The sequence below is a fragment of the Geospiza fortis genome, unplaced genomic scaffold (assembly GCF_000277835.1).
Source record: "Geospiza fortis unplaced genomic scaffold, GeoFor_1.0 scaffold40, whole genome shotgun sequence".
NCBI lineage: Eukaryota > Metazoa > Chordata > Aves > Passeriformes > Thraupidae > Geospiza > Geospiza fortis.
In genome coordinates this window covers 11,024,116-11,046,833 of record NW_005054297.1, presented here as the reverse complement: position 1 = coordinate 11,046,833, position 22,718 = coordinate 11,024,116, and the positions used below count along the sequence as shown (strand labels likewise).

The window sequence follows — 22,718 nt, the reverse complement described above, 5'->3', positions numbered from 1 at the left end:
AAAATTTAACTTCTGAAGAACACTACCTAAGAAAATGATATTTCAATGATATCGAGTTAAAACTCCTAATTGTTTCTTCACATTCAGTGAATTGAAAAAAAGAATAAAGTGACCCTGCACTATGCTGATGTCTCAGAAACAAAATACTATTTCTCAATAAAACATGTATGTACTAATCTCTGTATCAGAAATACAAAAGCCATTGGATGCTCTGCTGTAACAGACACGTTTTCAGTATTGCTGTTCATAAATACTACATCATGTGTCTTTCCATCAGTGTTACTGAGCATCCCAAAGGCAGAATATTCGCATGAGTTCAGGAATCGTAGGTAATTGTCTGATAATGTCAGTAGGACAAGTTATAGTCCCAACCCTATTTTCTGCTTTCCCATTAAAGAAACATCTGCCTTCTCAGCTATTTTTGACCATTGACAAGGACAGACCTAGAGCCCTGCTTCACAGAAAGCAAATACAGCTGTAGTGTGCTGAGTACCTGCCACAAAATAAAGAAATGAAAAGTCAGTAGCTTGTGCAAGACAAACTACCCCACGCTCCCATCACGAGTAAGCACTACTCTGCAACTGTAAAACTGTAAGCACTGCTAAACTTGTAGTTCATTTCAAGGGCTGATAAATATGATGCAAGTAAGCTTTTTTTGGGGGGGGGGGGGGGGGGGGGGGGGTGTTAACGTTGCACGCTGGGGGGGGAGGGGGTTTAGTTGGTTTTTTTGCCTACGTAGTTGGAAACCTGGAGATATTACCATAGGAGGAGAAACAGGTACTGTCTAGACCCATTTCCTGTAGTTTATAAATATCAATGCTCATGATTCCCAGGAGTTATCTTTTGCTTGAGAGAAGCTGAAGGTGAAAAAAATGGAGTTTTAATCACTGCAAACTTGGACTTTGAGAATGCATTTTTCTGATAGACAATTTCAGAGAAATGCACCAACTTTTTTGAAGCACATTTATTTTAAAATACTTCAGAAATATTATTACAAGCCCAGGTGGCTAATGCAGCTAACAGATGTGCAATTTTGTCTGGGGATTACAAAAAATGCAGTGTATTAAATTGTGTCATATGGCAGATGGGTAGGATCTCTGTGGAGTGTTCGGTTGATTACTCCGTAGTTTCTGCAGTCAGAGGAAAAGCCCCAGACTGCGTTTTTGTGTACGCACAGTTACTGGAGAGTGCCAGTTTGCATTTATTAAAGTAAGGGTATTGAAACAAAATACCTCAGGGCTTCTTCAAGATTGTCCATTCTGTATTGGTTAAGGGTAAACATTGTCTTCTTGTGTCACAGAAAAGAAATTAAATAGGGATACAAGCCCTTCCAGCTAACCAGATACTTCCTCTGATAAAGGTGGGGTTTATGTCTGACTATTTCATCTGCTCTACCCAAATAGCCCTTTGAACTTTCTTTATTAGCTGTAATTACATTACAACAGTTTCATGAAGATTCAAACAATGCTTATGATTTTAGAACAGCTTCCATGCCTAAATGGAAAAGCTCTTACAAATCTAATTTCCTATTCCATTTACAGGGGTCTGCTGCTTGGTGACTCATAATCTTCCTATGAGTTGCAGCAGTCTAGAGAAAGAGCAGGCAGTTTATGTTGATTCAACAAAATAATTACCTTAAAAAGAATAACCTGTTTTTCCTGCTAACACATTTTTTCTGCAACAGTGTTTACACATTAGTATGTGTAAAATCAAACAATACAAAAAGTAGAAAAAGCATAGAACTTGACTACCAAAAATAAAATATATTCATAATAACTTAAAAAATGATCATGACTATGTATTGATTGGACTATTGATTTCAGTCCAAAATAGTGTTAAGCATTTTGTCATTAAAAGCTAAATAAGAATATCCTGAAACCACCAACACATTTTATGTGAAAAATTTGATACACTTAATGTAATTATTCCATTTATAATTGCAAGAAAGTGATAAAAAGTTGAATAATATTTTTCTCATCCATTACTGTAGCAATTGAAAAGTGGCACATTATAAATGGAGCTGAGTAGGAATATGAGCATAAAAACGGCTGCCATCTAACACTTTCTGTATAAGATCCTGCATTCAATTATCTACCAGTTTGTCAAATTTCAGCTGTTGCTGCTAAAATTTTCCATGTCAGCAAATGCACTTCAGACAGAATTTCTTTTAGAAAGTTTCTTTAAAAAAGTTTCCAACACTATCAGCAAGGACTAGTAATTGGTCTATGTTCCATTGAGACCAAGACTCTGTGGAATAAGGCCTTCCAATATATTCCTGCTTTGACTAAGGAAAGCGGCTGTTTCAAAGAATGCCTACTAAAGAATGGTCAACTTACTAGCCTGCAAAAAAATCCTTACTGTTTTTCAGTGCTCCTCCTTCTGAAGAACGTGCAAAGTGACTCTGAAATAGAATTTTTTACTTATTGAAATGATTACTTATGACTGCTATGAGCAATGGGTCTATGAAAATGCCCGTTCCACTGCCCTAAGCGTGGCTGTTGCTGGAGCCCAGGAGAAAGCACGGCAGCCTCTGAAATGGGGAAATGCAGCCTTTCAAGACAAAAGACCTAGATGAGTGAGAAGTGTGCTGGGAGAGGGAAACACACAGTGAAATTAGGACAGCAAGGCTGAAAATAGTGAACACATGCAAAGAGATGAATAAAGGATGCAAAGAGTTGAATAAAGATCTGCAGATGAGGGTATGGCATTCAGGGTTATAGAGAGAGAGCCTCTAAGAAGTTCATAAGAGGACTGGGTAGGAACAAGCTAAAGGGACGGGGAGATGCAGGCCTAGGGGAGGGCAAAGCATCTCTCCAAGTGCAGAAATGGACCCATACATGCCAGAGACACAGCAGCCATCAAAGCTGGAAAATCCTCTGCTAAGTTGTGGATCTCATCCTACACTGGCACTGGTTCATACAGAGCATGAAGACTCTGTAATGTTTATCAGCTACTGCCCCAGCCACAGGAGCTCTACTCTGCACATTCAAACCCTGCTCATGTGTCTCATGGCATTTATAGTTTTCTTTTATGTCTGTAATTTCATTGCCCTTTATGTCCTGATTAGTAAAAGGAGAACAATCCTACCCTCTCATCTCACAGTTGGATTGGAAAATTATATGTTTTCTGCACTCGTAGTAGGGTCTGAACAGTTGGCAGTAAATAAAGCAAAAGACCACAGGTTGACAGAGAGGCTGGCAGGAAAAATAAATAAGTACTGACACAGCCTGTTCTTCCCTTCAGTGCATCCAATGAGGCAGAAATCTGTGAAATAGAAAGTAGGCGATTGTTCAGTAAAAAGCCTTGCAATGGGAAAGGGTGTCCACAAAGGCTAACTTTAGTACTGGAGATTTTAACCTCCAGGCCTGCCATCAGCTGACAGAGACAGCTCCTTTGGGAGAAGATTTATATGTCTTAAAATGGCATATAAATGGCTTTTATTCTAGAATTGCTCTTCAGAAAAGTTTGTCTCTTCCCCCTCAAATGAGGAGGGTCTCACAAGAGGTAGTACCTCTCAAGATCATCTATGATTTGTGAATTTTCCTCTGTGCCATACTGCAAGTGTACAAACTCGTTCTGCAGGAAAAAGAACCATCAATTATTAAAAACAGAGAAAACACCCCCACCAGTAACATTGAAATAAATCTTTTAATGGTTCTTCTTCCATAAATGCTCTGTGAATTTTAATGATACAGGAAGTTTGAAGAGCTGTCTCTCTGTTTCTAAGCTTAGCTGAGACAAGTGCATGATTGGAAACAGCATGAAAATTCCCTAAAGGATTGATTTTCAAGTGAAAGACTAATTAATTTATTTGCAAAAGAAGCTCAACACTTCCTAAAACTTTGGATAAGGCAATATAATTCTTTATGTATAAGGATGTTTGAATTCTTCTTTACGTACAAACCCATCTAGAAATAAGAAAAAAAATCTTAATTTAGTATTTTGATATCCAACAGCGGAAGTCTTGAATGTGTTTGAACAGCTTCAGGGAGAGAGCTGAAAGCATCAAACTGACATATTTTATCTGCAAGCTATTTTCCACACACAGCTCAGCAGAGAAACTGGAGACATGCTTGAGACAAACAGGAAGTTGGCAAAAAAACAGACCAAACAGGAGCTAATCCTGCTAAAAGGCAGGTGGCAAAAGGCAGAGGGGCAGCTCTGCAGTTCATGACACAGGGATACCATAATATGGCTTTAGGGAGGAAACCACTGAAGAGGGTTTGAAGAAACTGGCATAGTCAAATTGCACTTTCACCTAGTTTGCAACATGCAATCACAGGTTTTTAACAGTATAGGGGAAAAGCAGTTTGGACAACTGAATTCAGCAGATCTATTGAGGTAATTGTAGTTTCCTGGCTTACAGTTTCAACATGGGGAGGAGAATTTTTGAGTGAAGATCCTTGGATTGTTTGTGAATACATGGTGCACTATGGCAAAGCTGCTTCTCAGGGCTCCTTGCTGTACTACTGGTGAACATATTCTATGGCAAAGATCTTCCTTTGAGATGGTGTGAAGGGGAGCTTATCCAGGCACTGCTGCTTTTCCAAGTAGTTAGGAGGAGGAATGTCTCACTGACTGAACTACAGGAATAATTGAATGTTTAGGGAGAGGATTGCTGTTCTGATTCTATGTGCATCTCAAGTCCATGACTCCATAAACAGTGAGCAATTCAATCTGTATGAGGGCCTGTAAAGCCCCCACAGTATGAGCAGGAGGACTTGTATGGTTGAAGCTCCCTGTTAACTCCTTTTTCACCCTCTGTTGCTGCAGATTTTGAATTGACTGAACCAGATCTGCAGGCTCTAACCTTTTCCAGCAACAGCATCACAAAGGAGTGATAGCAAGCTGAGCTATGGATACCAAGCCAAGGACTCACCATATGGTGTTTTTGTTACACACAAGGGGAAAGATTGCTTTAAAGACCAAGGGCTGAATTCATCCCTGGTATAAGACTACTAAGTTCAGTGGTGTTAGATCAAGCATAAAGTCAACAGCACACTAATTCTATGTGATGGGTAACAGAAGTCAAGGTTGTTTTTTTAATAGCCCAAGGATGTCTATAAGGTAAACTCAGTTGAGCCAAGGGGTTTTTTTATGTCTAGCTGACATCTGTTCTCAGAAAGCCTGCAGCACACTGGAACAGTTTCCCAACGTTTTTCCTCTCTATAAACACTGTGAACTTCTGTGACAGCCAGAGATGGTGAAAAGGCATGTTTCATACAAAAATGGGCACTACAAATGACCTAGGAGATGCAATGCTAAAATACTCTGACACTGCTTTAGTGATTCTATGTTCAAGAAAGAAATACAAGAAAACTTTCCAACAATCAGCTGTTAATGGTTGTTGAAATGTATTGACACATGACGGCAGATGAATTTTAGCCATTGTTATCATAATGCACATTAAAGAAATTAGACTGTGAGCTAACCAAACTACTGACAGTCTAAGCCCCTCTTTTACATTTTTCAGAGCATTTGATGTGCAGATCAATTAAAGGGCTTATTTCAAGTCATCTTCTACTAGCACAGCAGCTCCGACATGCAGAACCCCCATAATGGAGACATTCAGTAAAGTGCACATTGGTACACTTTTATCTTTACAGCATGTTATCTCATTTTTACAGGGAGACGTTACCAGAATGAATTGGCTGAAATGCAAAAAGTAATTGAGGAACCTGGCTTTTAAACTTCATGAGCTATTAAATAGATGGGGAAAAAATTGGTTGTTAACACGAGTCAGGTTGTCTAACCTGTCTGCTGCTGTGGGTTAACTTTGCAATACCTGAGAGAGATTTTAGAGGATATTTTTGAAGCCTGGGATAATGGCTGGTGAAGTTGGACTCAAGGTAATGTAAATCAGCACTTATTTAACAGAAGACAGTTAACAACTATAAATCCAAAACAAATATAGCTGGAATCAGGCTAAATATATATTTTCATATAGCAGGAGATATTACATAGGTATTTTAGAACTGAATTCAAGCAGGAAAGTGAGGAGAAAAATAATGTAGCTAAACTTCCTACAATATCAATAAGACCCATCTGCAGAATCAATTTTTTATTGACAAAGCCAAGACAGCTGCGATACACGTTTCAAGAAGTATAGGTTGTCTCATGACTCTGGCTGTTGTGAAGTGGCAGAGTGAGTACACAAACCTGAGAGATGAGTTTACAAAATGATCACTCAGGCTCCTGTGGGAGACCAAAACTGGTCCTGGTGGGTATAAATTATATCTATACCTATATTACCTATATTATTGATTCTGGCCATAAACACAGTGTAACCAGAAAAGATAGCACTGACTGAGAAGAGAAAGGGGAGCCCCTAAAGATGCAGTCTGGTAGAGCAGGACATGCTGCTACTGTAAGGAGTGGGGCCAAAGGATGCCAGCAGGAAGAGAGTTCATAAAAAACCTGACATTTTGCTGGGAAAATGAGAAATTCAAAAGCAGTTTTGTTGTTAGTACTTACTTTGCAACTACCAGGGATCTTTTATACTCAAATTCTGGCTGACCACCCATGGAAAGAAGCAATTAGTAGAGCTGCGTTTCTCTGAACCTAGCAGTCTCCTTACACCCTCTTTAATATGAGTATTGATTGTCCAACTATAGGTTGCTTGATCCTCTGGTGTTCCATTGCTCCCATCTGCCACTGCAGAAGCCCTCCACACCAGCCCTTCCCATTTTCCTGGAGCTGCTTTTTTGTCTCACAAGCTCCCCTCCAGAAGGTGGCTGTGACTCCCAATTACTGGAACTGCTTGACTGGCATCCACAGATCACCTTTCTCAACTCCACCATTCACTCAAAGATGACATGAAGCACTCCCTTAATGCTAGATTTCTTAAGTGTTTAGCTGATACCCTTACCCATCAGGAAATACCTGTGAGGTGCAGGACTCAGGCAGGCCATGCCATATTTCTAGTTGAGACTGAGAAGAAGCTGCTGCAGGAGACTTGTACTGACAGCATTTGTATCTGTTTGCAGCTTTCCCCTGTGGAATGGGGAAATGCAGCCTTTCAAGGCAAAAGTCCTTAGTCTATCAACTTCCTCCCAATGCTTGGCCACCGGTGAAAGGGAGTCATTCACCTGCTCACACCAGAGGCAGGCTTCTTCTGCAACGCCCCCTGGTACCACTGATAAATTCGAACACTCCGCACAGGAATGGGTCTGGATAGACACCTCCTTTTTGGAGGGTTCTATTTGGTTACATACACTGTATTAACCACAGTTTTTGACCCTGTAAAAATCATTACTAACAAAAAAACCTGTAAAAACAACCAACAGAAACACAACAAACAACTAAAAATCCCACTAGCAGGAGGAAACCTGCAAACCTGCCTGTTTACCCTGCCTGTGCGAACAGCTGTGCAAACTGCTGTGCCCCACCCTCAGAGCTGTGCCACACCCTCAGAGCTGTGCCCGACCCTCAGAGCTGTGCCACACCCTCAGAGATGTGCCACACCCTCAGAGACGTGCCACGCCCTCAGAGCTGTGCCCCACCCTCAGAGCTGTGCCCCACCCTCAGAGCTGTGCCCTACCCTCAGAGCTGTGCCACGCCCTCAGAGATGTGCCCCACCCTCAGAGCTGTGCCACGCCCTCAGAGCTGTGCCACGCCCTCAAAGATGTGCCACGCCCCTGTTTGCCCCTCCTGACTCACTCCTGTTTGCCCCGCTCTGGGTCACCGTGTGTCACCCTGGTTTTTAAGATTTTCTAAGCCTTCTGATGTTGACATTCTTGTGGTGAACTTTCTCACAGACTTTCTGTAAATAACCCATTGTTTTGTCTTCCTTTTTGGAAGAGGAGAGAGTTGATGAACTGTTGGTTTGTCCAGTGTGATTGGAGAGGTGTCACTGTCACCCTCCAATCCGCTGGCACTTTTGCAAAATTATAAATGTTAGTCAGAAAATAAACTGCCTTTTTTCCTTCACCTTGAGAACAGTGCTGTGCTTGTGTTCTTTCGTGTCCTACAGTGACACCCGTGCTCCCTGGAGGCTGCTTTTAATCACCCCTCCCCTCACCAGAGGAGAGCCCTGCCCTAAACCTGTGTTGCTAATGAGAAAAAAAAATAATTCTTGACACTTGTGTCTGTTCGTCTCCATGGAAATCTTTAGTAAAAGGCAAAAGATTTATACAATCTGAAGAGAAACCAGAGTATTAATTAAGGTAAGTATTTCCTGTTGAAGCCACGACATGAGGACTGTGAGTTTACAATAGCATTATATTTTTATAGCATCTGTATCTATAAAAATGTAGAAACAAATGTAGATATAGATTAAGAAAGTGAACGAAGAGTTGTCATCACCCTACACATGAAGCTTGGGAGTCATCTTTTCACATACCTCTTTTTTTTATCATGAATCCTCTGGCCCAGATTCAGCCACTTGGGGAATCTGGAAGAAGGGAAATTTGAAGGAAAACATTCCCTTCAGACTGAAGAGGGGTTATCAGTCAGGGTGGAAAATACCTCTATTTTTTCTAGCAGTGGGTAGCTGCCATATCTGCTTCTTCCACTTTTAGAGTCAGCATTATATGGTCATGTTTTAAGCACCTCTTTCTTGCAATTTTTTTTGTGATTCTAGAATTTAAAAGTAACCTAGTATTAAGATGCAATCTACTACGCATGCGTTGGCCCATATGCAAGGATTATTTATGTACCTAGAAGTTTCTATGTGTTTAAATATGTGATTTGCCAGTTTTATTGTTTATCATGTCTGCTTCTGATTCCCATCTTAATAGTCTACACCATTCTAAAGAATTATGCTTTTATATATATATATATATATTTCTATTTTTTTTACTAAGCTCTTTTTAATTCACTGAGGAAATTGGATTCAGCAACAACTGAATAAATGTCATTTGATTTGTCCTTATCAGTGAGAGAGGTTAAGACAGACATTTTATCAGTCCATGATTAAGCTGTGAGCATTCTGTTTAATTCAGCTTGTTTCAACTTACTGACAAATGCCTTGTAGACAAACACCTCATTCTTGATTACATAAAGAAAATACTTTTACTGTAAGGCCATCATTTGGCATCCAATTGTGCTGGTTTTGGCTGGGGTAGAGTTCATTTTCTTCACAGTGGCTAGTATGCTCTGCCTACTGTCAATTTAAGATAGAAGTGTCTGTGTCCATTTACACTTCCTAGATGTAGAAACTATGGAAAGGTGCTATTTTGACCAAATGTCTTGAAAATGAATGAAAAAAGGCAGTGGAGTCAGGTATCTTCATAATTAACTGAGGAACTGAATCTTTTTCATAGGTTTATGTCTACTGATAGTCATTGGTACTGGAGCATTTAATCATGACCTAAATCTTTTTAGCTTCTCAGCTCTGTCTAGAGAATGAATTTATATTACCAAGAGAGAAAAAAAAAAGGAAAAAAAAGAGAAATTAAGCAGGAGATGATAAAAAATGCAGTGGAATTAATGAACTATACTCAGGTGCAAATTAGTGCAATATATGTACCTTCAACAAAATCTATTTTGTCCTTTGCATAATTGCATTTGCTTCTGTACTCTATATAATAAACTAGGTGCTAGGTGAGGAAAAATAAGTGGCACACATTTACACATGCTATGTCTGTTCTCTGGTTATTGTTTAAAAAGTGGCAAATGTTCTGCTTCAAAAGATTATGCCAATTAAAATGGTATTTCTTTAAATGGAAATCTGAATAAAAAAGCAACATAAATGTATTTCTGGAAGAAGGAAAGAAATCTTTTCTTCAGTCTTTGCTTAGTTTGTTTTAATATAGCTGTGGACTATATTTAGTCAGACTTTTGTTCTACATGAGGGGTGAATTTTGGAAAATAATTATGGGTTTTTTTGCTTTTTATATTCCTTCTTTTGTCTTCAGTCTTTGCATTGGAAAACATGTATGTGATCAAATGTGCATGCAAATGTTACCTAGGTGAGTTCACATTATAAAAATAACTCAACTCAACATTTATTACATTAACAAATCCAGCTGTGCTTAGATTCAGGTAAATTGTGCATCATTCAGCATCATTGTCTGCCTTAAACTGCAGCTTTTGTTTCTGTTAATTCGTAGTTGAATAATTTTTGTTGTTATTTCAATACCAGTTATGAAAGTTGCCTCCATTAACACTGTTTTTCTGTGTTATCTGCATTTCATTTTCTGATTTCTTTCTACAGTTAACCATACAGGGTTTACTGCAAATTGTGTCTCTTCCCTCGTACTCTTATGAGTCACAAATTTCCTGAATTTTTTTCTTCTTGAAAGACTGCAGTGTATCAAAGAACATCTATATATTGGGAAAAGACATCTTCCTAATATATTTGTTGGCAAAAGCACCATTTCTATCTATATACAAGAAAGTTTATATGCCTGAAAAGATACTTTAGAAATATTATTTGAAGTACTTTAATAATCACACTTGTGTTGTCTTCATTCAAAATGGTACTTCAGCTCCTATGTCCCATTAGACTGATGAAATACAAATTGGAAGACAAAGGAAATACTGTCGTAGCTACTTATCAGAGAAAATAGAAATCATAGAATTGTAGAATGGTAAGCATTGGAAGAGACCATAAACATTATCTTGTTCCATTTATCAGGTTACCCAGAACCTGATCCAACCTGGCCTTGAATGCCTCCAGAAAAGACTCAGTGGAACTGTAAAGCTTCCATTTCTCCTGATCCTCCCTTAGACCCAGAGACAAAACAAATAGTTTTGAAATGAGAGCCAGCAAATCGACATATTCTGTATGGCCTCTAGGGTTTATAGAATATCTAGTTTTAGATATCTGGCCAATGAGAGTTAGGGTGGTATAGAACCCTGAGCACTTTGGGAGAAATATCTAGAAATGAAAACTGACATTTCAAAAGTGAGGTACAAAGCAAGACTATTAAGAAACACCAAAGACAGGATCAGCTGTGTAGACAGACGTAACAGTCTCACATGGTATATTTCGGATGAACACTTCCAGTTGTGTCAGGTTTATCACTAGCTAATATGCTATTAAAGCACTGCATTGAGAAACTACTGATTCCAGCAAGTCATCTAAATGGCACTCAGACATGATGGTTTTCTTGCTCCTTGCAAAAGTCTTGTTTGACTTGTATGACTTAATACGGTTTTTTACCACAGATTTGGAACCACATACCAAATTACATAGTAATCTATTGACCAATTTTCTGTGTGATATTGTGCACAAGCCAAAAACTCCTAAGACACTTACCAGGCTACTACGCAAAGAGTCTGTCCCCCAGCAAAGAAAATGGGTGAATAGTTTGAGAAAGAAGACAAAAGCTGGCTGAAACAAAAACCAAATATTTCAGGAACACATAGAATTTCTAGTAGTCAAAACTGCTTTTTAGGTATAGGAAACTACAAAAATCCTAGAGAAGAGCTGAGTACACAGAGTTGGTCTGGAACTGGTATCTTACTTTCACATTTACTACTGAGTATATATTATCTTATATTTCCAGAACAGATTGGTTTGTGCTGCAGATTAATCCTGCTATTCACTGAAATAAATGTTGACATGTACAGAAAAATTTATTCTTCAGCACATAATGTTCTCACAGAACTTCAACTGCCCTAGCAAGTGGCTGAAACAACAGTGATGACAGGACCATAAAGTTTGTCATATAAATATCCATGATACTACTCAAAAAAACCTCTTGCCAGAAGCAGTTTGCTTGACAATCCTGGCATTATAGGATGCCAAGAAAGTCAGCTAACAACACAGCCAAGTGTCATTGGTTGCTAATGCCCATTCCATACAGGGTAAAACTTCTCAGCTGCCCACTACTCTGCAAAGCTTGAATTCTGTCAGTAAGTCTATTCTTTAAATCTCCTATGTCTCACAACTTAAAGTTTTTAATTTCTGACAAATTTTCTTACCATCTTTTCCAACAATTGTGCTTTATATCACTTGTATATACATCTATGAAAGGTTGATGAATCATGAAGAAAAGTCCTGCAGAGAGATGCTACAATGACTTTAATACTACAGATTGTGTGCACCTGTTTGTATGATTTAGTTTTTCAAATAAAAGTTAATTTTTCCAGCATCAGTTTGCCCCTGTTGTGACACATTTGTTGCAAATTGGTTTGCTTTGTGGAGTTTTTGTGTAAACCCAAATCCATGGTTTTCACCAAGCCTACTGCTGCTTATCTTTCTGAATAATTTCAAAGAATGCCATGTAATTAATTTCTTTAATCCTATTGAAACTGCACAGTAAAATTTTTTTAATATATTTTCATCTTTATTTCCCACTGTTTCAACAAACATCTTAATAATAATATGTTTCAGATATCTCTGCATCTTCCTCACTGGCTTTCTTCTCATACCTCTGTGTTCTGCAGACCTTGTTTACTCTCTCTACCAGTGTCACTGGATATTTTTCAAAAGATAGTAAAAAATTTTGCCTGTAGCTTTCCAAATAGATGGACTTAGCTTTATATGACATTAGATCTCTTTTGCCTCCTCCTTCTAAGTGACATACAGGGAAAGGGTCTCATCAGGTCCTGATTTACTTATGAATGCAGTCTAAATCATGTAATCCTTGGCAAATTGCTGAGCCCAAGATTAAAGCAGACTACTCTGCTCAGCAAGACTCTGTCTGCAATGGGAATTTGAAAAGTACAAGCCAGACATCTCCAGACATGCACTGTAAAAATCTTCATCAACATAAAATTTACATATCTGCTGAATAAAAATCCCCGCCTGCCTTACATCAGGTGGTGGGATGCTGCTGTCATGAACAAGTGCACAGATGAAGGGTCTTGGAGAGAAGCAGAGTAAGAAATGTTTTAAATTAGGTTCTATGCAGAAGTCTTGTGTTTCCTTTCACTAAAGGAGATGCTGGTAGTGTCCATATGCCATGGTCCACCTTTCTGTTACATAAGCTTAAGCACGTGGCCATTCCAGTCTACTTATTCCCTTATAGCTATAGATAAATAACTACATCTATTTTTTACATAATATAAATCTATAAAAATTAAAAATGAGTGTAAAAAATGCATGAACGTTGTTTTTATTGCAAACTCTAGTAATTATGTCTAGGAATGTGAATTTACTAAGCAGTATCTGTCACAGAACCACACAATTCCAGACTGGTTGAGATTTGAAGGGGCTCTCACATAAAGCGTCGGGTAAAACACATGGAGTTACAGGCAGGACCAGCTAGAGCAGGGGAGCCACATCCAGTCAGGTTTTGAGCATCGCCAAGGAAACATGATTTTGGGACAATCTGTTCCAAGGTTCAACCATCCTCACAGTAAAACAGCTTAAATGAATTTTTTTATATTTTGATTTGTCTCTTGTCCCACCTCTGGATAGCATGAAGGAGAAAATTACCCTGTTTTATTTATTCCCTCCACCCCACCAGCTACTTACACACAGTGATAAGATCCCTAAGATCCCTGGAAGCTTTTCTTCTCCAGGGTAGACAGTACCAGTACTCAGCCCCTTCCTGACACATCCTCAGATTTTGTATAAGGCTGAGATGCTTAATTCCTTCTTTATTTCAGTCTTCACCTAGGCCCTGTGCTTAGAGAAAAAGGAGCCCAGGAGAAGAACCACTAGCTGTAAATAAGGATCTATTTGGTACTACTTTGAAAAAATTGACATATACACTAAATGTGTAGTCTATGGCACCCCATGGAAGACAACTAAGGTGCTGAAAGAGATAGATGGCATCCTTTCATGGCCAATTTCTATAATTTTGAAAAAGTGTTTAAGAAAAGAGGAGATCTCTGAAAGCTGGAGAAAGCCATCACCATAAACAATCAAAATTGTGACTTAAAAGTGAAAGGCTTCAATTGAAACTTTTAAAATTTTCTCTGGTATGCTTATAATTTGCTGTAGAAATTGTTTTTTAGCAAGTAAAATCTTTATAATTTGTTTATTATTCTAACACTGATTTAGACATAAGGTGAACATCTTTAGCTGCTGGTGTTCAAACTCGCACCTGAAGACCTTATTATACTGGTATTATATCAAAGCTTTTTCATATGTTCGCACAAAATTTCTATGGTCACATACATCTCTGCAGTTCCAGCATTTGCTATGTCTCACATTCCATGAAGTGGAATAATCTAGGAAAATAATAAACTGCATCTGTTGAATGCCATTTTTTTCCACAGATTTTTGAGTCCTTGTATTTTCCCACATTCTTTTATCAGTTTTACCTACAGTTGAAAATAAAGGTGTTTTTGTATACTCACATTTACTCATGATCTGCTCATTTATTTAAGAGAGAGGGAAATTATTGAAAATCTGTCAGAAAATTATTTTAATTCTGAATCCTGAGATTTTTGTACATTACAACATTTTGGCAAAGTTCTGAGTTATAGTTTTTACAGATCATTCCCTAAAAGTAGTTTTGAAACAGTCCCTGAAGAATAATCTTGCATGTGTTTAAAATGTATGAGGTTTCTTTTATTAAAATTGTTTAAAAGTTAAGATACTCCAGCTTTAATCAGTTTTCCCAATATAGCATTTATTTTTAGATGATGAGCAATTTTTAATAATTTCTGATATCTTCCTTTGTGAATGGAAGTTTCCAGTCTCCAAAAGATAATTTCAGTATACTCAGGTGACCATCTTAACATCATTGCAGCCTTTCTTTGGTTTTAATATCTAATGCTACATCCACAAAAGAACTTTTAATTTCATGAACCTCCATTTAAACCTAATTTTTAACTTGATGGCTAATAACATTTATTCACTGCTTAGTACATGAAGAGCCTTGGGAAACTTGTAAAGGGAACCATTGCAACTAGCATGTCAGGATGGAGCAGATAAAACAGATAAAATAAGAAACTGTGAGTAAAGGAAGAATTCCTTTTAAGAACTTGAGGCTGAGGGATTTGAACATCCATGGCAGATTGGGATTCATTGACCAAACCTTGTCCTTAATTTCTTTCAAAGAGGAACAAGAGGAGTCCTTCTATTTTTGCTGGTGCTTCCCCTTGGTGAATATGGGTTATAACAGCGTGTGGGAGATTTGGGAATAGAGAAGTAGGAACCTGGGAAGCACTGGATAGTCTAAAACTGTGTCTAATGAACTGGCCTCTATGGTAGAATTAATGCAGCAAGTGCCCCTTTCAAGACTCCTCATGTTAGCTAGTCCTGTTGAGATGGTGCGGCACCAAAGCAGAGTTACAGTTTCCTAAGGAGTTTACCTGAAAAATACCCTTAGTGGATGGAAGTCCCACCCCTATGGATGGAAGTTTCTGAATTTTTCTTTTGAATTACTATCTAAATTCTGCTCATGTTCTACCTTCAAAGTATAAAACTGCTTTTACTTTAAAATTTCTAACCCCTGATTAGAATTCTATCTTGAAAAGGTATTTTTATTGGAAAGAAAGCATTTGACTTCCCCTGTTTTGTTTCCAAACTATTTGTAACCCTTCCTAAGATTAATAAAGTGAGCATTTTCCTTCAGAGTAGAAGAAAGCAAACTGCTCTGCTTTGTTGATTAGGTGTATGATTTGTAGGTGTTGATTAGGTGTAATTTATAGAGAGGAGGAAGAAGCCATCACTTACTGAATGTTCATGCATTTTACAGGTCCTTGTGATTTTTCACTCCGCCTTGTTCACTTTCCTGTCTTGCCTGGAACTGATGGCAATATTCCAGAATAAATACCAGTGTTTGCTGATTGCCATTTATGGTGACCATCCATGAATAAATATTTAATTAAAATTCCTGCGCATCGTCATTATCTATATTATGCAGTGTGGCACTGTAACAAGGACAACTACTGCCAAAGACATTGAAAGATGCATATAAAACATTTTTTTTTTCCTGAAATTTTTCCTCTCTTGGTTTTTCCATGTCAACCAAAATGGTGCTGTTTAATGACTATGTTAAAGAGTTGCTGAAGAGACAGCTTCACATCTGTTCTGAAGTAAACTGAAATTCAAAGAAAAAAGAAAAAGAACCCCACAATTTATACTGATATGTTCTATGAACATTTCAAAACAAAGATGTTCTTGGATACATACAATCATGCCTCTACACAACTTCCTAACACTGTAGTGCAAATACATATTGTATTCCATGTATATACATTTATGAGATGCACTGAGGATGAATGTCTATATAAGTGACAGGATTCAAAAATTTGAGTTATTCTTTTGATATTCCTCTGAAAAATTCAATGAACATAAGTAGGGATCAGCTTAAAATTCCTTTTGAAAATTAGAGTACTTTGGGGTTTCAAATGAAATGAGAAACATTTCTTGGATTTACATAGCAGAAGCCTGCTTCCAAGACAGCTGCAGATATCAAACAGAATATAATTAGGGTGAATTAAATCATTCTAGGGCAATAATACCCCATTCCCTCAATGAAGAAACAAACTATTTTAAAATAGTTTTCCTAATGAGTTATTTTTCTGTGCTGCTTCTCAAAGATGCCTATTTAGGGACCATTTATTCTGCAATAGGGTGTGCAGTGCTTTACCCAGAAATCACTTTAAACACTTTGTATTTCTCTGATTAACTTATTTGCAAGATCAATAGAATATACATTAACAGGTAAGGGGGTTTATGGTTGCTATTTTCTTTTCTTGTTACATGAAGGCTATTATAGAGACTCCCTTTGGGATGCTCAGTTTAAAAATTACAGAAACATAGTAATATTTTGTGAGATGCAGTTCTGGTTTTATTCCTTTATATGCTTTTCAGATTCCTAGGTCAAAAATTTAAAAGGGTTTGTCAGGTTCTAAATAACTAAACAGAGATTTGCAAATCTCAGCAATGCTAATGAAATATGAGTTCCAGTATAGTGGTCTAAAAAGCAGTACGGAGTAAAAACAGTCAGGCTGAGAAAGCAGTAAAAAGATTGTCCCTCATGAACAGTGTAGGGTTTTTGTTGTATACCATGTTGATTATTTTCAAGGCACAATTTCTGTAAGGCTCAATTCTCTGTGTCTTCTGTAAGAGGCAATATTTGAATTGGTGTACCCATATACCCATGACATCCTCAGTCTTTTTTGTTGATCCTCTCTAACCCTGAAGTCGTATCTGCCCCACAAGGTGACTGAAGGGTAACTTCAGAGAAGGATCAAACCTTCTAAGCTCTTGTGCCAGTGAATTCTCATTCCATGTATCCAGCCTGTTGCAGCTCTGATTTGAAATGCCCACCTGGGCTTGGGGCTATGCACAGGACATAAGCTGGCGGACCCAGCTGGAGAGCAACCTGCCCCACCAGTGCTGGCTCACAGCCCACAGTGAGACAGCTAAAAGGCAAGTCTAGAATCAAGGACTTGAGCTTTTCCCCTTCCAGAGTGTGGTGCTTGGCTTAAATCCAAGGTGAGAAGAATATCTGCATGGGCTTTGATCCATCCCGAATGACCACGTGGACAGACTCCTGAGTCCCCACAAAACAACCTATTCCTGTTGATCTAGTTTAGCCTGTTTCTCCCAGCAGCTCAGCTAGACTGCTGGCACATGAAGCCTGCATCTGTGAGGTCTTCAGGCACTCAGGGAAAATGTTCCTTTTCCTAACGCACAAGTGTCTCAGACAGGAAACAAAACAGCACAGCACTTCCCAAGGTGCCCCCTAAAAAGACCACAGTAGGATCCTTCATATTGTCAGTTGCGTCATCTGCCTGTTCATGTGGCTGGAAGCACTAAGAGACTAAAACACTTCTCTGTGAGCATATTGTCAGAAATAAAGAATATATGGTAAAATTTTACAGAGGATAATCTTGAAAAAACAGTGTTTTAAGACAAAAGATTTTATGTAATTTCTTAATTTTTGCTTTGCTTTCTTTTATTAAAATGTTTTTTAGAAAGTTGCAGGGATAGAAAGTTGTGGATGAATCTTCTTCAATTGTCAGTTTGTACTGTTGCTTCTAAATTGTTTTAATATTTAGGACACGACAGATTCCTAAAACTACTGTGCGCTTTCTTAGGCTTACCACAAACCCATTTTTCAGCACTCTTCACAATTTCTTTTGTGCAGGAGGTAAACTATTGTTACTTTACCTTTCTCTGTCATTTTCCTGTACATCAAAAATGTAACATCAAATAGCAGTAGATCACCATTAGAAAAAACAGCATCTACCTCTCGTCTCACCACAAGATGATCTGAAGATTCAGATCAGCTACTATCTCAGAGCTGTGAGCAGTATGTTCACTTGAACATATTCAAGATTTGCTGTTTCACATTTTATTTGGGAAATTATTATTTTTTAAAGAGTTGGTTTTTTCCTTCAGTTCCTTGCACATGCCTAGTCCTCCATAGAAGTGAGTCCTAGGGTGGACTCCTCAGAGAAGCAAATGAGCAATAATTTACCTAACAATACCATTGTAACACAGAGAACTGCTACTGCTTGATCAGAATTGGCTTTTATTGACCTGAACTGACAAAGAAATAATGAATCTGCCTGTGCAAACTCTTCCACAGCTACATGTGGAGGCTGAATTTTTTTTTCAATTATTTTTGGCCTGTCTGCATTAATCAAAATCTGTTTGAATTTAAATAAATAATTTCCTTTTTTTTTGGGGGGGGGGGGGGGGAGAAATTTAAGAAAAACAACCTTCCCCTAAAACAAGAAAAGCATTTGGTCAAATCATGTTAGCTACAGAATGACATCTAAGCTTTATTTAGTTGAAGGGTTTAGGAAATTGGGAAAAACTACTGAGATGAAAATAGACACAATTCCCTTCCTTTCTCAGCAACATGTTGTAGTGGCTGCTGGGTAGTAAGAGCAAGAGTTGCCTTAAAGAGCATTTCTCATCCTCAGAAATATCCATTTTCATCCACTTGCATTAATAATACCCTTGTGCAATGGCACTTGCACTTCACAGAATATATTTCATCGTATCACAACCTGACCAGAGCCATTCATGATTCATCTGCACCAGTTTATGTAGATTTTACTGAAGTGTGATGTTTTCATGAGCACTGCATAAACCAAAGGATTATTTCCTGTGTCATGGCTAGAATATGGCTGTTGTTGAAGGCAATACCTAACCCAATAAGCCGACAAAGCACAGCTCAGCAGGCAGAGGGAAATGTCAGAGCAAGGCAATAAAATGGTGCATCTGCAGAGACATAACTATGATCGATACCCAGGCTTTCAGCAAGGGAGTTTGCATCCTGTGACCTCGCTGAATGAGAATGGCAGTCTGAAAACCAAAGAGCTGGAAAAAGGAAGATTTTTTCATTTCTTGAGGGAAGTGACCCCAGAAATTATACACTTTATGTTCAGTTCCCAAGCACAGTTAATCCTAGGTGAAGTATTTTTTAAGGATATGAGTGACACCTAGTTCCCAAGAAATGCACTTAGGGCCACAGGGAAATGGTGAAAGGCATAGAAGTCTGATATAAATAGCCAATAAAAGGAATAGGGCTTTATTCCAAAGGGAAAAGTCTGTTCATTTCACACAGTTCATCACTTTGAAAATGGACACAGTGAATAGCTGACTAATAGTAAAGTATTAAATTTTAATCATGTTGTTGTCAGTACTGGGATTCAGATACGCAGCAATTATGAATCCAGCAAGTCTAAAACACAGTAAAACTTATGGATATATATGTACAAACAAGCATACTTTAAAATAAGCAGGACAAAGTAGTTGAGAGTTACACTTGTAGCAGCCAGAAAAATAATATTAAACATTCTCTAAACATCAATTTTCCAGGTATGTCATATCACATACATTCAGACAGCTTTAGAAGTCACCTGTCTATGGAAGACTCAAAATTTTCAACAGCAGAGGAGAAAGAGTGAAAACAATCTAAAGAACAAAGAATCAGCAAGAGAAAACAACTCATAACTTCAGTCATGGTTTTGGTCCAAACTATGTGTTCTGTTTCATTCAGTTTTGAACAAATGTACAAAATTTTTTTTGAGATTTGGGAGTCAACAGTAGCACTGTCACTCCATGTTCTCTTTTTTATCTTTCCTTCCTTCTTGAGATTCTCTCCTTTCCACATAACTCCAACAGATCCAAAACTGAACCCAAGGTTTTTGTCATTATTCATCTATCCTACAAAGAGGTGTAGCCACCCTTTTTCCCCTGTGCTGCAGTCTGTGGAGAGCCCCATGGCAGCACACCAGGAGTGCCTCGGCCGTGTGTGGTGCCTCAAGTTCCACGGTGAAAGGGAGCCCTGAGCAACAGCAAATAACAGCTCCTGCTGGAGACGCATGTCTAGTTGGGGTGATGGTGGTGGGGAAGTCATTAAGGAAAGGATAGACACATTTGGGTATGATTTAGCTAAAATTAGGGGTAAGCAAGATCAGTAGTGTCTGCTTTACTGGATGAATGCATGATATTAAAAATAATTAAAATAACAATAATAATAAATAATTAAATAAATAATTAAAACCTGTGTAACTGTTCCAATAGGAACACAGGAATTAGGTCAAATCTGCTTATTTCTACCACTTTTTAAGGATTACTCAGCTTGTTATTTAGAAGAAAAGCAATGCCAGGACCGTAAAATCTGATTATGAGCCATTACACAAATTACCATGCTATGAAGATAGCATTTGGCTGATACCTCATTGTTTGGTTTTCAAATAATCTATTTTCTGTACCAGCTCAGCATGCTAGTATCAGACCAGAGTAAAACCAGAATGTTTTAAGAGACTGGTTTTGTTCCTAGATCTGAATTTGTGATTCACACTTTTTATTTTGTTTTTTCCTCTTTCATTTGCTCCCTCTGAGAGTTCTGACATAACCCTTGAGATGGAAGTATTTCTGCTAAGCTTATAAATTAGTTATTACTTTCACCCAGCTTCACTTCATCAGTTCCAGAAGCTCCTTGAGTGTGGTGTACTGAGAAGTGTATTGCACTGGATTTCAAAATGCCACAGGGCACCTTAGCCTGCATTTCTGTGACCATCTGACCTGTCTGCCTAAATTTAATCAGGTAAAACTCAGTGTGCCTCTGCATTTCACAGCTGGAGAGAGCAAAGGAAGAAGCTTCAAGTAAAGATAAATCCTGATGCAGCTTTCAATTTTGTGGATGTCACCAACAGAGAGACACAAGTCCAGGTAACCAACATCAATTGTTTTTCCTGATCCTCCAGCATTGCAACTCCATTTTAGAATGCCACCAGATTTGTCAGTTGTGATTTGTCCTTTGTGGAGCCGTGCTGGCTGTCACCAATCACCTCTTTGTTTTCCACGTGCCCTAGCATAGTTTCCAGGAGGATTTACTCTAAGATCTTGCTGTGCATAAAGGAGAGATCAGCCTGCAGTTACCCAGATCTTCCTTATTTCTCTTTTTAAAAATAGGAGTTATAGCTCCCCTTAGTTCACTACCTGATTATTGCATTCTTCATAACACTGCGTGATAATTTTTTGTATTACATTTAAATTGATAATCTCAAAACTTTTTCACCTCTAATTCAGGAGATTCTGCTAGGAGAAAACATTTTAAAATTACCACCCCATTTTACTGTAATTGTAGATAGAGGACATCTCTGACCCCTTGGTAGCAATTTTAATTAGGTCTCTGCATGCCAGAGAAAATACAAATGAATAAATAAAGTGTGCCATTGAAACCACTGGGCCAGAGTGTGCTGGCTGACCCACATGACTATGGGCAGGCTAGCTAGACATCGGCCTTGGGGAAAGTAATGAGAGAGCTCATCCAGAATTCAAAAAATAATGAATATAAAGATCTGCAATTAATATAAGACAAAGAGTAAAAATATAATGCAAGCAATTGACATGCTTTCCTAGAAAATGTATCTTGTCAAATGAGTCTGTTTAATTATCTGAGAAAATTGAAGGTTTGATTATTAGAGGTAACGGCACCAGGCATCTGACATACAAGCACCCTGTGTTCTGATATTAAAAATAGGGCTGTATTTCAGATTTCAAATGCTGTTCTCAGATAGAATGGCAAGGGAATATGGGCAAGGGTTCAAAAACCTTCAACAATTTCTACTCTTTATTCAGAGTAAATATGAAATAATGCTTATTTTTAGTGATAAAATGAAAAGACCACCCTGGAAGTCTAATAATTCACCATGAGTTCAGAACAGCCTTGCAGATAAATTAGAGCCTTTGATAATTTGTTGAGCAAAATGTATGTTTAATGTAGCCAGTTTCAAACTTTCACTTCTGGAAAGATATGACAGCCATGCTGGAGGAGACAGTGAAGGGAAGGAGTGAGTCTAAGATGGATTTACAAATCTCATGGACCACAGAAGAGAACATCAACTTCCAAGATGAGTAATGGACAAAAACAGCATAAGAAATTTTCACTGTACAAATAGAGAGTAGTAAATAAATTGAGGAAGGCAATTTTTAAGTATGGTATGGAAAACAGTCAAGTTCTAATGCTGTATTTTAAAAACATATACAAAGATGAAAGTTAGTTACAACACACACATATACACACCAGTTCCTGAGAAATAGTTTAAAGTAAGAGAAAAAATCAAACGAAAAATCAAGGAATACAAGATCCTAAGGGTCTTCTTAAACAAAAATCTATTTGACAGTTATTTCCTTATTTGTGACTGCAAATGTGAATAAGCAGTGTATAAACATACTGAAAAAAATGGATTCACTATTTAATGTCTAATTCAATGGAACAATTAATTCATACACAATCAGTAAGTTTAACACCTGTGAAAAAATATATAACCCAAAGGATACAGGAGATGAAACTAAGTAATCTAAGCATTTCCTCTTTACTTAAATAACATGATTCAGTACGTCAAATTAGCCTGACTGAACCTACCAAATGAAACTATCCATAGACAGCAAA

At 37.9% G+C, this 22,718-nt stretch overlaps 1 non-coding gene across 1 annotated transcript; it reads right to left on the bottom strand.

The window, feature by feature from the left end:
* Positions 1-8,046: 8,046 nt before the first annotated feature.
* On the bottom strand, positions 8,047-8,157 carry LOC115947732. The gene has a single exon (XR_004081582.1). It is a non-coding gene; the product is annotated as a U5 spliceosomal RNA (small nuclear RNA).
* Between the last annotated feature and the right edge of the window lie 14,561 nt (positions 8,158-22,718).